The sequence below is a fragment of the Nuphar pumila genome, chromosome 13, assembly GCF_984573655.1.
Source record: "Nuphar pumila chromosome 13, dmNupPumi1.hap1.1, whole genome shotgun sequence".
NCBI classification, from domain to species: Eukaryota; Viridiplantae; Streptophyta; class Magnoliopsida; order Nymphaeales; family Nymphaeaceae; genus Nuphar; species Nuphar pumila.
This window is the reverse complement of record NC_143261.1, coordinates 55,211,854-55,224,341: the sequence shown is the minus strand read 5'-3', so window position 1 is coordinate 55,224,341 and position 12,488 is coordinate 55,211,854.

Sequence of the window (12,488 nt, the reverse complement as noted above, 5' to 3'; positions counted from 1 at the left end):
ACTTTTTCTTTTTTTCTTTTGCTTTTTTAAGACCACAAGGGGCCCCACTCATCTTGTCGTTGGGGCCCCAACGGTCATATTTTTGAGATACTTTTTAGGAATTGAGGTTGCCTATTCTCTGAGAGGATATATTCTTTCTCAAATAAAATTAGCTGCTAACATATGTGCAAGGTCAAAAGTTTTCGATAAAAAGGTGGAAACCTCAAAAGTCATAAATACAAAATTAAGACTTGAAGATAGTGTATTGCTTGAAGATTATATTTCATATTATCAATTGATTGGATCTCTCACTTATCTCTCTATCACCCAACCTAATATCACTCATGTGTTCATGCAGCAAGTCAGTTTTAACATGCCCCTACCACATTGCACATGGCAGCAATTATGAGGATTGTGTGATACATTAAAAACACCGTTTCAAAAGAGTTTTTTTTTTGTCCTCTTCATCATCTTTAGATCTAATTATCCGGGGTGGTAACCTAAATGATAGGTTTTTGTATTTTTTAAAGAGATTCGTTGATCTATTAGAGGTGTAAGAAATGACAAAAAATATCTTTATCTTCAGCTGAAGCCGAATATCAGGTAATGACTATGACAACAATGGAGCTTGTGTAGCTTAAAAGTCTTCTCAGTGATATGGAAATCATCATCTCAACACCTTCGAAGAGTTATGACAATAAGAGTGTAATCTACATTGCGAGCTACCATACCTTCCATGAGCGAATCAAACATATTAAGATGGATTGTCACTATGTTTGTGATGAATATCTAAGAGGAACTATTACGTTGCAGTACCAGTTGACAAATTTCTTCATCAAAGCTCTTTCCGCTCCTCGATTTCTCTTTCTCAACAAACTTTCGATCATTTTCTCGTAAAGTTTGAAGGGGAGTGTATATATATATATATATATATATATATATATATATATATATATATATATAAACAGTTTGCCCAATAAGGGCATTTTTGTCTTTTTGTATGTAATTATAGTTGTTTATTAGAAACAACTATTTTTTCATTTTCTTTTTTTTGTCTTCATTTTCTTTTTTTATTTCTATTTTATCATGTCATTGGGCCCCGCTCTATAGAGTCGATAGGGGCCCCAACAGTAAAAAAAATATGACCGAGGGAGCTCCCCAACGTCTCTATGAAAGGGAGCTCCCAATGGTCTCCCTCTTGTATTTTTATATAAATAGGGGAGTGTTCTCCCTATATTTTTTCATGGCTTCCCAAAGCACATTTTCAATAATATTTTATTTTTAATTGACTCTTTGTATTGTCCTTTAGTGGACTTTTGTCTATGCACTTTTGTGCTTGTCTATCTTCTTTGTAATTGTCCACTTATGTGCTTTTGCACTTTGCTTTTATAATTCCGCATACTTCATTACAACCGCTTGCATCAGCTTGCACACAGGCACATGACTGGTTTTGATCTTGAGATGTGGGATTAGGATCACTCCTCAATCCCACTCCGCTAGCCAAATGCACACTCTGTTGCAGGGCCAGCTCCCAGCATCTTACCCAAAATCATTTTAAGTATTTGTTGCTGATAAAATTAAAACAAATCCCTTTTGGTGTTTGTGATATGCACTTACACTTCAGCTATCTGCGACATTTCCTAGACTGGACTAGATTCCATGCAACACCCAAAATAATGTCCAAATGAAAGTAGCAGGATGATTTTTGAAACATCCTCTGTTGTGCTCTTTGTGACCAATGTTAAACTAATTAATGAAATAAGGAAAAGAAAATTAAACTAAAACATAGTCTTGGTTTTTAGTTGACATCAGTAAATATTTTAGGACTGTTTCATATTGTAGTATATAATGGTATTCTACAGATGCAAACTTTGTAAGTAGGATGCACTAGTAGTGGATTTCGTGATGGACATATCATCTTCACATATTTTTTTTTATTAATATCATGCTCTTGAAGTTTCTGGATATCATAATCTGACATCAAATATTCATGAAAAGAGATGATGTCTGCTTTTTTCTTTTTCATTCAAGCTTAAATTACGGGAGAGTATGAAAATGAGCTTTTCTTGTAATTAAAGACTTGCCATCTTCTGCGCTCTTCAGCATTCAAGTATCAAATTAATTTGGCAATTCTCTCACCTTTTTCTTTTTCCTATGATATAGGTTGAGCAGAACATAGAATTTGTACAGAAAAAAAGGGATGAGATTGCTTTTTCTTCAAATGACCAAGCATCACTTGAATCTTTTCTCCAGGTGTGCTAGTGTTTCTCTTTTTTTTTTGTGTTTACTAGCCATCTTCTCTCACCAACTGTTCTAATATCTCTAGGATGAAAAGAGAAAAGGGAGTGCTCCTTTCCATAAGTATCATGCAAGGATTGTTGAGGGATCTCTTTCTAAAAAAGCTGAGAAGAAATCAAGGTAATAGATGAATTTTTGTTAGAAATCTCCAATAATTAATTAATTCTCTGCTTGGCTCACAAAGGCTTCAATATAATCACAAAACGATATATACCCGAAAAAAATGCGATATTTTAAAAATACTGCCAAAACCCTCACGATTTTTTGTAAGATTTTGAAATATACAAAAAAATCATGCCGCTTCTTTTGATGGTGTGAACTTTTTTTTTGTCAGCAATCATTCAATGCTGAGCTGAGCTGGCATTGAATGGCGCATGTCAGGCAGCATTGAATGCTGACTATCGATGGCAATGGCTTTTCACTAAATGAAGGGGAGGCACCCTCATTTTATATAGCAGCTGAGAGGGCCTTCCCTCCCCTACACATTTGGTATGGTACTATTCAAGTAGCCGATTAGACTCTAAACAACTTATGCATATTTTTTTAAAGGGAAACTGTGTTATATGTTGCGTATCATTTAAACTTCCTTCACCCCATTGCTGAAACTACCTTATATTATATGGTATTTTGTAAATGCCTTTCACCCCATTGCTCAAAGTAACCTATGTTGTATAGTATTTTTGTAAACGCCCCTTACCTCATTTTCAAAATCTCTCTCTATATATATATATATATATTTATATATATATATAAGGTGCTCCCAGAGCACCTACTCTCACCTAATAGAAGCTTCAAATTTTCAGAATCTGAGTGATTTTTTCGTTGATCAGACCCTATAGATATGATCTACAACTTTGCTTTCTAGTAGGAGGGAGTAGGTGTTCCCGGAGCATTACTCTATATTAATAATGATAGGGTGTTCCCCGATCACCTACTGCCACCTAGTAGAAGCTTTAAATTTTCAAAATCTGAGTGCTTTTTTCGTTGATCAGACCCTATAGATATGATCTACAGTTTTTATTTAGTGGAAACAAATGTTTGGATCATGTGATTATGTCATACATGTAGTTTTTTTTTAAGATCTTCAAAAATCAATGGCTCACAAGGTACCAAAATTTTATGACTAAAAAAGCCTATTTTGAACATGATCCAAAACATGATTACTATCAAATACACTGTTTTAAGTACATCTATAAGATCTGATTGAGAAGATGCAACCTACAAATATGATTTCTAGTAGGTGCTCCGGGAGCACCCTAGGATTGCTCTATATTAGTAATGAATGTATAAATTTTCAACTTACAAAGATTTTCCTGAGGAAAACTCACTTTTTTAACCTGAGAATGAGATTTGTAACTATGATACCCAGGGTGTGCATCCCTTGCTTTAAGCCCAAGCATCAAGCTCCCTGGAGGGATTTTATGTGCTTGGGAGTGGGCCATACGGCAGAGCATCAATCTCTACCGGGCCCCACCACCTGAACTGGGGTTTCCTCTCAAAAAATATAAAAAAGGCAATTCTCTGCCTGCCAACTAGAATTTTTGCTGAATAAATTCATCTTACTCTGGTGGTTGTCAACTTGGTATTGCAGCATTTTGGAAGAGCCGACTTCAAATTCTATTGAAGTTACAGAGCTTGTAAGTGGAATGAAAAGGTCAGGCAAAGGGAAAAGAAACTTGAATTTAAATTCTCCGAGTAAGAAGAAGAAACATAGAACATGAGTGTGCATTCCGTATACCTTTTTAACCGTCGTGTTTTTCATTATTGTTTAATATTGAATGATAATAACTGGATTAGTTTTATTTAGTTTTAGTCATCTAAATTCTGTACATGCTGACGAAGTTTTTGAGGGCTTATATGATGAAATAATTCCACTGGAGATCCGGATAAACGGCAATTCATTGAAAGGTTTAGTGCATGCTTGATATTGACTGATCTAATTTATCAAGATATCTGTGCATGAGCAAGTGACTTTTTAAGTGTTGTTGTTTCCAATTAGGAGATTCAATTCATATCAGCAGATTCACATCGATTTTAACATAAGGATATGTACTTCATGCAAGATTGATTGGCCTAGTTGTTTCCTCTCATTTGATCGTTTGACTACTCACCTCCTTTGTAGATGTTTTTAGGTTTTTTAGTATTGTTTAGACCATTTAATTTCCTTTTTAGGCCGTAGATGCCGTTTGACTCAATTATTGGCTGTTGGGATCGAGTCTATAATAACTGAAGCCTATCTTTTATTCCTGTTATCCATCTCTCTCTCTCTCTCTATCATTTTTTAACCTAGTGTGAGTCCCTTTCATTTTATTAAAGGTGCTATCTTAAGTGATTTGTGCCAGGCAGTTTAGTTGGACAACCGTTGTAGATTAGACTCCATGAGCAGGCCAAGCTCAGTTGTATCCTCAAAGCCAAATTGTGTAAAGTTCATTGCACCAAATAATTATCAGAAGTTGGGCAATTTTCACTTTATAATTCTGGTCAATGTGTTGTATAATTAACACAACTGCTTCCTTGTTTGGGGTTGGTGACGGGGTTTGAACTGCTTTTTACTACCATGTTTTTTTTTGGTTTATAATTATTCATTGTGAACTCCTTATATACATAAAAGATATAAGACATTGGAATAATTAATTAAAAAAGATTGTAAATACAAAGAAAGAATTCATAAAACAACTTCTAATAAATACAGATTTTGTAAACCATCTGTACTCTAATATAATGTTATTTGTGCTTTCGCCGGTTGTGGCCAATTTCATCAAAAATGATTGCACTTGTATTACCCAACATTTTTGTGTTCTGTTTTTTGTTTCTTCTTAAGGTATCTTGTTTTAGGATGCGCTTTAGGTGGTAAGACTGGAATAAGGTTTGGAGGAGTGATGTGAGATATTATCCGTCATTAGAAAAAATGAATAAGTATTATATGCAGCTTGATACGATTTAATAGTGTAGAACTTATCGTAGTAATCTTCTGATAACTTGTCTTCGTACAAAATGCACGTGATTATATGTTTGCACAAAATCTCGCTAACTTGTTACTCTCTACAAGAGCATGTTTGTTTTTTAAGATAAACATTACAATTGTGAGAGTGATTGTAGGCTTTGTATCGACGATGAAGGCAATGCACTACTTGAACACATAGATTTCGTGCTTCTTTCTTACCATTGTCCAACTTTTTTTTACTTTAGGCACCACACATGTTATGGGTATTATTCTTTTGGTTTTCAAAAAGTTTCATCATCATGAGATAAAGTTTTTCAATAAGAGGATTTAGTGACTTGTCATGTATTGTGAGAATCCTCGCATTAAATCTCTTTACTATATTAGAGGTTAAGCGCTTGTACATTCTAGTTGAAAAGTATATGTTAGCCTAATGTTTTTCTTTTATGACCTTAGTTGCATACTTGTATGCATCTTCCCTTTGCTCCTGAATCTTTTTAAGAAAATAATTATACTTTTGTCTCGTGAGTGCTTTGGTTGTGCTTTACCAAAGTTGACCTAGTGATATTCCAAATTTATGTTAAAAGTTTTTCATAGTGTTTTGTGTAAAATCCAACCTGACAATTTAGCCATGTATTGTGAGAATCCTCACATTAAATCTCTTTACTATATTAGAGGTTAAGCGCTTGTACATTCTAGTTGAAAAGTATATGTTAGCCTAATGCTTTTCTTTTATGACCTTAGTTGCATACTTGTATGCATCTTCCCTTTGCTCCTGAATCTTTTTAAGAAAATAATTATACTTTTGTCTCGTGAGTGCTTTGGTTGTGCTTTACCAAAGTTGACCTAGTGATATTCCAAATTTATGTTAAAAGTTTTTCGTAGTGTTTTGTGTAAAATTCAACCTGACAATTTAGCCATGTATGGGAGAACATATTGTGTAGCTTTGTGTGCTTATTTGAGATAGCTGTTAATTGTACTTTAACTTTGGGTATGTCATTGTATTAGTGTCTCAATTGTGCATTCACATGCATAAAAAAACTACACCCATGATTTATTCGACTCGTTATCTATAACAGTAAATGCAAACGAAAATATTTGATCACAAGGATCAATACCATGGGCTGACAACAATATTTATGTATTTTTCTTTTAGGAATGTGTCATCTACCATAAGAAGTGGAGGGCTTTCTTTAAAAAACTGATCAATGCATGCACGAAAAGATATGAACATGTACATAAATCTATGTCGTCTATCAGTTTCAATGCACATTGTCGATCATCGGTTAGTCGTCATCAAATAATGACAATAGGCAAAAAGCATCTTGAAAAACTGTTCGAATAAACCATATAGGATCACCTTAGTCATTTCTCATCAATGTCATGCTTGTTTGTACGTAACCTTCATACTTTCCTTGCGACTAATGTCATTTAAGATTTCTTTTAGAGTTAACTTTGGGTTATCGTGTAAGTGTTCAAGAATAACACTTGAAATCCACTTGAAAGATATTTTTTTCACTACTACGTTGTCCAATGATCCACCACATGTATGCTCACTTTGATACTTCTTCACTTGAAAGAATGATGTTTTCTGCACCTTTGTTCAATGGATCCTCCAAGTGGAATGAACCATAGTCCGCAAGTTATTTCTCATGCATACTACAGTTACTCTGTTATTGCAGTTTTTCATAAATTTTATTTTATAGTTATTTCTTATCACATGATCTTTAAAAAATTATGATAGTGCTAAAGATTATTAAACCTTTTGTCGATAACAACTTCTCGATCTTTTGACTATATTGATAGTCATTGAAATCGTTCTATATCATTAAGTCTTTTGTTACACAGTTGCTCAAACAACTAAATTGACTTAACATCAATGATTGCCAATTGCTCTTTATTGAAATAATATTCATTGAGCAATAATGTAAAGTTTATAAATTTCTCAAAATTTTTAAATAAATAAAAGATTTTTTTTTGTGAATTATTTTGGTATTTAACTTTGATTAAATATCATTTTTTAGCAAATTACTTAGCTAATATTGATTGATTAATTAGCAGTTATTTATGGATAATATTTTGGCATTTATTGAAGTTATTTGATATTTAATTGGGCAGTTATGAGGTTTTGTATGAAGTATTTGGATCTCGACCTCAATATAGATCTAAGAGGATCAACCAACTCAAACGCAAGTTTGAACTATTTGAATGAACATATAAGATCCACTCGATCTCAAGTTATTTAGGATTGGATCTCCAAATGATTTCAGTCAACCGAAATAGATTTGGGTAGGGTTTTGATTTATATCGGGGCTTAAATCAGGCATAGAAGAAATTTAGATCCATTTGAGACGCAATTGGATCTTTCTTTAAAGTAGAAAGTGTCTTGGATTTATTTAGAGACCCAAATGAATTCTACTAAGTAAAATAAGATTTGGATATATTTAGATGACCCAAATGGATCTCACTAAGAAAAGGACTTTTGGATCCACTTGGAGACCCAATTCGATCTCATCAAGTAAATAAAATTTTAGATCCATTTGTGACTCAAATGGATCCTATTAAAGTATAATAAATTTGTTTGGATCCACCTAAGACCCAAATGAATCTCATTTAAATAAATAGGATTTAAGTCCACTTATGACCCAAATGAATTTAATTATATATATATATATATATATATATATATATTAGTAGGTTGGATTTGGATTTAATGAGATCCAAATAGGTCTCACCAAAATCCAAATCCAAGCCCACTTGTTTTCCTACTTAAAACTAAAAAGAAATTCAAAACCAAATTCTAATTTCAAGTTTTTCTTTCCACACTTGCCTTTGAAAATGTTTTTTCCCCCTACTTTTTTTCAAATCAAAAAGGTTTTCCCCCTTTCTAATTGGATTTTTTCCTTTTTTTCTTCCTATAAATACTCTACTCATGCCCCCTCTGCCCATTACATTCCCTCTCACCTGTATCATAAACTTCACTCATGCTCCCCTTCACCCTTCACTCTCCCCTCTCTCATGTAAACCCAGCACCACCACCACTAGTCCACCACCACCACCACCACCACTGCCCATCTCTCTCCTGATTTTCGTCTTGCACCATACCATTGCCACCCGATTCTCTCCTTCCCACCAACTGGGCAGCCACCGATGGCACCCACCAGTGCCACCTTCACTGACTCCTGGTGACTGCTCTCAGCCGCTCCTGCTGAGCAACCTCCTCTCTTTGTTGAACCACCCTGTTTTGCCTCACATAAAATAACAATTGAATAACATGCTTTTCATCATAGATACTATGCAGCATCTTTGATATGCATTTTATCATTCATCATAAGCATTTACATAGGCTTAAAACTACGTAATAATTTCATAAACATGCATATTCAAAAAACATGAGCCATATACATATATTTATTCATAAAATCTTGAAATACACTCGTATTTAACTATTCATAAAATCCAAAATACATATGTTAGAATATGTTTGTAAAACCTGAAATACACGTGTCTTTTATTGAAAACATGTTCAAAATACTCACATATGGAAAATTTTGATACTTTTTTAACATATGCACATTCTTGTTTATGAAAAACAAATATTACTTAAATATATATTTTCTCAAAAGGCATGCAACACAAACAATTTTTGAATATATATATATATATATATATATATATATATATATATATATATATATAAACTATGTAATTATGAAAACCCCAAGCATTTCAAAAAACCTAAAACTACACATATATGTTAAAGTTATTATAAACCTACCTTGTAATGCATGTGGTCTCACGAGAAATAAAGAAATTTCAAAAAGGCCCTCGAGAATTCTCCTCGATTAGCATGACATTGATCGTATTTTATTGACGATCCAACTATGAGCGAGGACACGTATGCTAACCTCGGTTTCCAGTCCGATGATGGTAGTGAAGAACAAGGTTGTGGCGAAGGTGACGACCACAAGCGGTAGGGTCAAGGTTGGCGAAATGACCTCGCTGAAGGAGGTGATGGCTTTTGGTGACATCGAGGTCAAACTCGTGCTCAACTCAGCTTGGCTAGGTTGAGTGCGGGTCAGCTGGACCGACCCAAGTTCAGTTCCCCAAACGTGAAAGTGGGCACCGACAGGCTCTGTTGAGCTCCGGTTGGTGAATTGAAGAAGAATGGAACTTGTGTTTGGAGATATGTGTTAGTTACAGTATATTGCTGCATTATGGTTGTTTTGTGAATTTCTCATCTGTTGGTGAATTCATATACGATAAGATGAAACACTTATTTCTTGGTTTGTGTTGTAATGGTGAATTCATATGTGATTCTATTTATATGCAAAATTATGTGTATGTGCATGCATTATGCATAAGAGCATGATGATGTCTTAATCTACCCCAACATTCTTGAGTGTGACTGATACTGTGTATTGTGTGTGCATGTGTGCACGTGCATGATTGGTTTGTAACATACTATTGGTGTGTCTGCTGTTGCTTTTCAGATATGGATTTTGATATGTTAAACAACTGAAGATATAGCTGTTATGCTAATATAAGATTTGTCTGTCTTTCTCTCCTTTTTTCGCTTGACTTGAACGAAGAGATTAGTAATGTCCCTTACCAAGGGAGCAGGTTTTACAACTCCACCGAATGAAATTGTGCAAAAACATGAAATTAAGGCTGATGCATTTATGCGAACTGCTAAGAATCATGCCAGCCATTAATGTATTATGAAGCTGTAATATAGACTATGTTGGTCGCTTTCATTTGTGGTATTTTTCTGAATGTAGCCAGTTCATGAATGATTAAGCATATTTTCCCCTACTTCGTTGTGTTGAAGGTCATTTGTAAGGAGTGGAGTGGGAGAACAATGTCTACAGGAAGCACAAGGCTGGTGGTATGCTTATTTATGAAACCTACTCCTTATACATTTACTTATGGGAATATATTTATCCTGTTTTGTATAAAACTTCTCAGGTCTTGGGTGTTCCTTGGGAGGTAGATGATGAAGGTTTAAGGCAACACATGAGCCAATTTGGTGAATTGGTTGATGCAACAATTATTAAAGTAATTGTTCAGGCACTGTTACTGCTTTGTTTGTTTTGAAATAATTAACTTAACATTGTACTTGTTGTGCCTTATTTTAATTGATTTTCTGCTTCTATGGGTTGTGGAACAAAAAGGGCACCATTACCTTCAATTATTTGTCAATTGCTTTTCTGTGGATTCAAGCACATGCTATTGTTTACACCCTAGCTCATAACTTCAAAAAAAAAAAAATGATGACTGTGAGCTCCGAGTCGAGCCATGTTCCGAGAAATACTATCTTGATGGTGCTCATGGCACCCTGACAAAAAAAAAAATTAAGTCCATACAATGTGTGTGAACCCCAAGGCGGGTTCGGGATTTTAAGAATCATCTTTGGTGCGATGACTCGCACAGGAAAATAATTGAGAAATCAAATATGAGATTTCTGAGGCTCTGGGTATACCTGAAAGAAGGTATATGTTACCAGACCCCTCGTAGTGCGATAGCTCGCACTTGGTTATAAAGAAAATGTAAAATGAAATATAAAACCTTTGAGACTCTGGGTATACCTGAAAGACGGTATATGTTACCGGATTCTCCAGGCTCTGGGTACACCTGAAAGATGGTGTATGTTACCGGACCCATGATCTACCTTGGAGAGGGTAGGTGGTATGAGCTTCATGGATGTTCGTGTTTTCGTGAGAGTTAGGCATCTCACCGTATGGTCTCAGTTCACTACAATGTCTATGCCTGTGCTTACCCACAGGGTGAGAGTAAGATAAACATTAAATAATTTAAGTTGACTGAAAACTTATTCCTGAAGAATTATGTACTGTTGATATGACTTTCGTAAAACTTGTAGAATCTACAGCTTGTGCTAATGTGGATAAATGTATCTTTAGTTCAATCCTCTTTTGCACTGTATCATGAATTGAAAGCATAATCATTTTCTTAGAATGATATAAATTTTCATGCTAGTTATATCTGCAGTTGTTGCACATATTTGTACACAGGACACTGAGCACCACATATAGATATAATGCTTCTTACGCAGACAGGGGAGTCTGACCCTTCTGCATTAAAATTTTTTAGGTAACGCATAATTGGAGCATCGTGGAGTCGTATTTGGAAGTAGTCAAGAGATCTCAGTTTTTCAGTGTTTCCTATTTGAACTCTGATTAGTAGATTTACATTTCTGTTATCGGTGATGCATAGACTATTTTCTAGATCACGAATTTATAAATCATGATGTTGTTTCTAAACCTGCTTTGATATCAACTATGTAACGACCACAAATTCACCTCCGAAAATATATGATTTTTTTTAAAGAAAGTGAATGATGCTATAACTGATCTATGATCCTGCTTCAACCAAACTAAGCTCTAAGAGGTCAACTTCTACGCAAGCACTAGCATTTATAGCCCATTAGAACTAAGTTCGCAAAAGAGACACCAAAGACAAGATCCCTTTGTCAAGATGAAAACGAAATACAACTTTTTTTTTATACTAAAAACATCCCACGAATCTAGGGTACATCACAGATTCACATCCCAACACACCAATCATCCATTTTAAACCATAATTTAAAATGAAATAGTTCAAACCAAAATTAAAAATTAATAAACTTTAACTTTAAGTTCATAAAGTTTAAATCAATCCCATAACATATAGAATCCAGCAACCATAATAAATTTTGCCATCTCTAGCAAAACTAGTCGCATCATCACCTACTCGATTAAGTTTGAGAACTCACAGTTCTCATACAAAATATTATATTATCCAATAGTAAAGAATAAAGTATAAATCCACTAAACATCAAGTTTAGAAAATATTTATGTGCACATAACGATTCAGATATGCTTGCAACATAAATAAATTCAAGCATACTTGCAATATCACATGATACAAAAATCGATGCATATATTATGCATATACAATACATGAACCAATGCAAATTTAATGAAAAACTTTTATCTCCATATAGAATGTTTCTTTTGAATGCATGTATATGTTTAATACAAACCAATTTAAGTTATTCTCCTAACCACTTCGCGGATACTAGCATGGGTAAAATTCTGAGGTCCAAGGTAGATCCCAACTATATCTTAATCATACACAATTATATTTTATTATGTACTAGGATCTCATATATGTTTCTCGATCGACTTCGAGCATCATCACCCAATGTCGTGACGACAAGGCCTACACATCCTCCAACACCATTTTTCTTAATATACCAATATGCTACAGT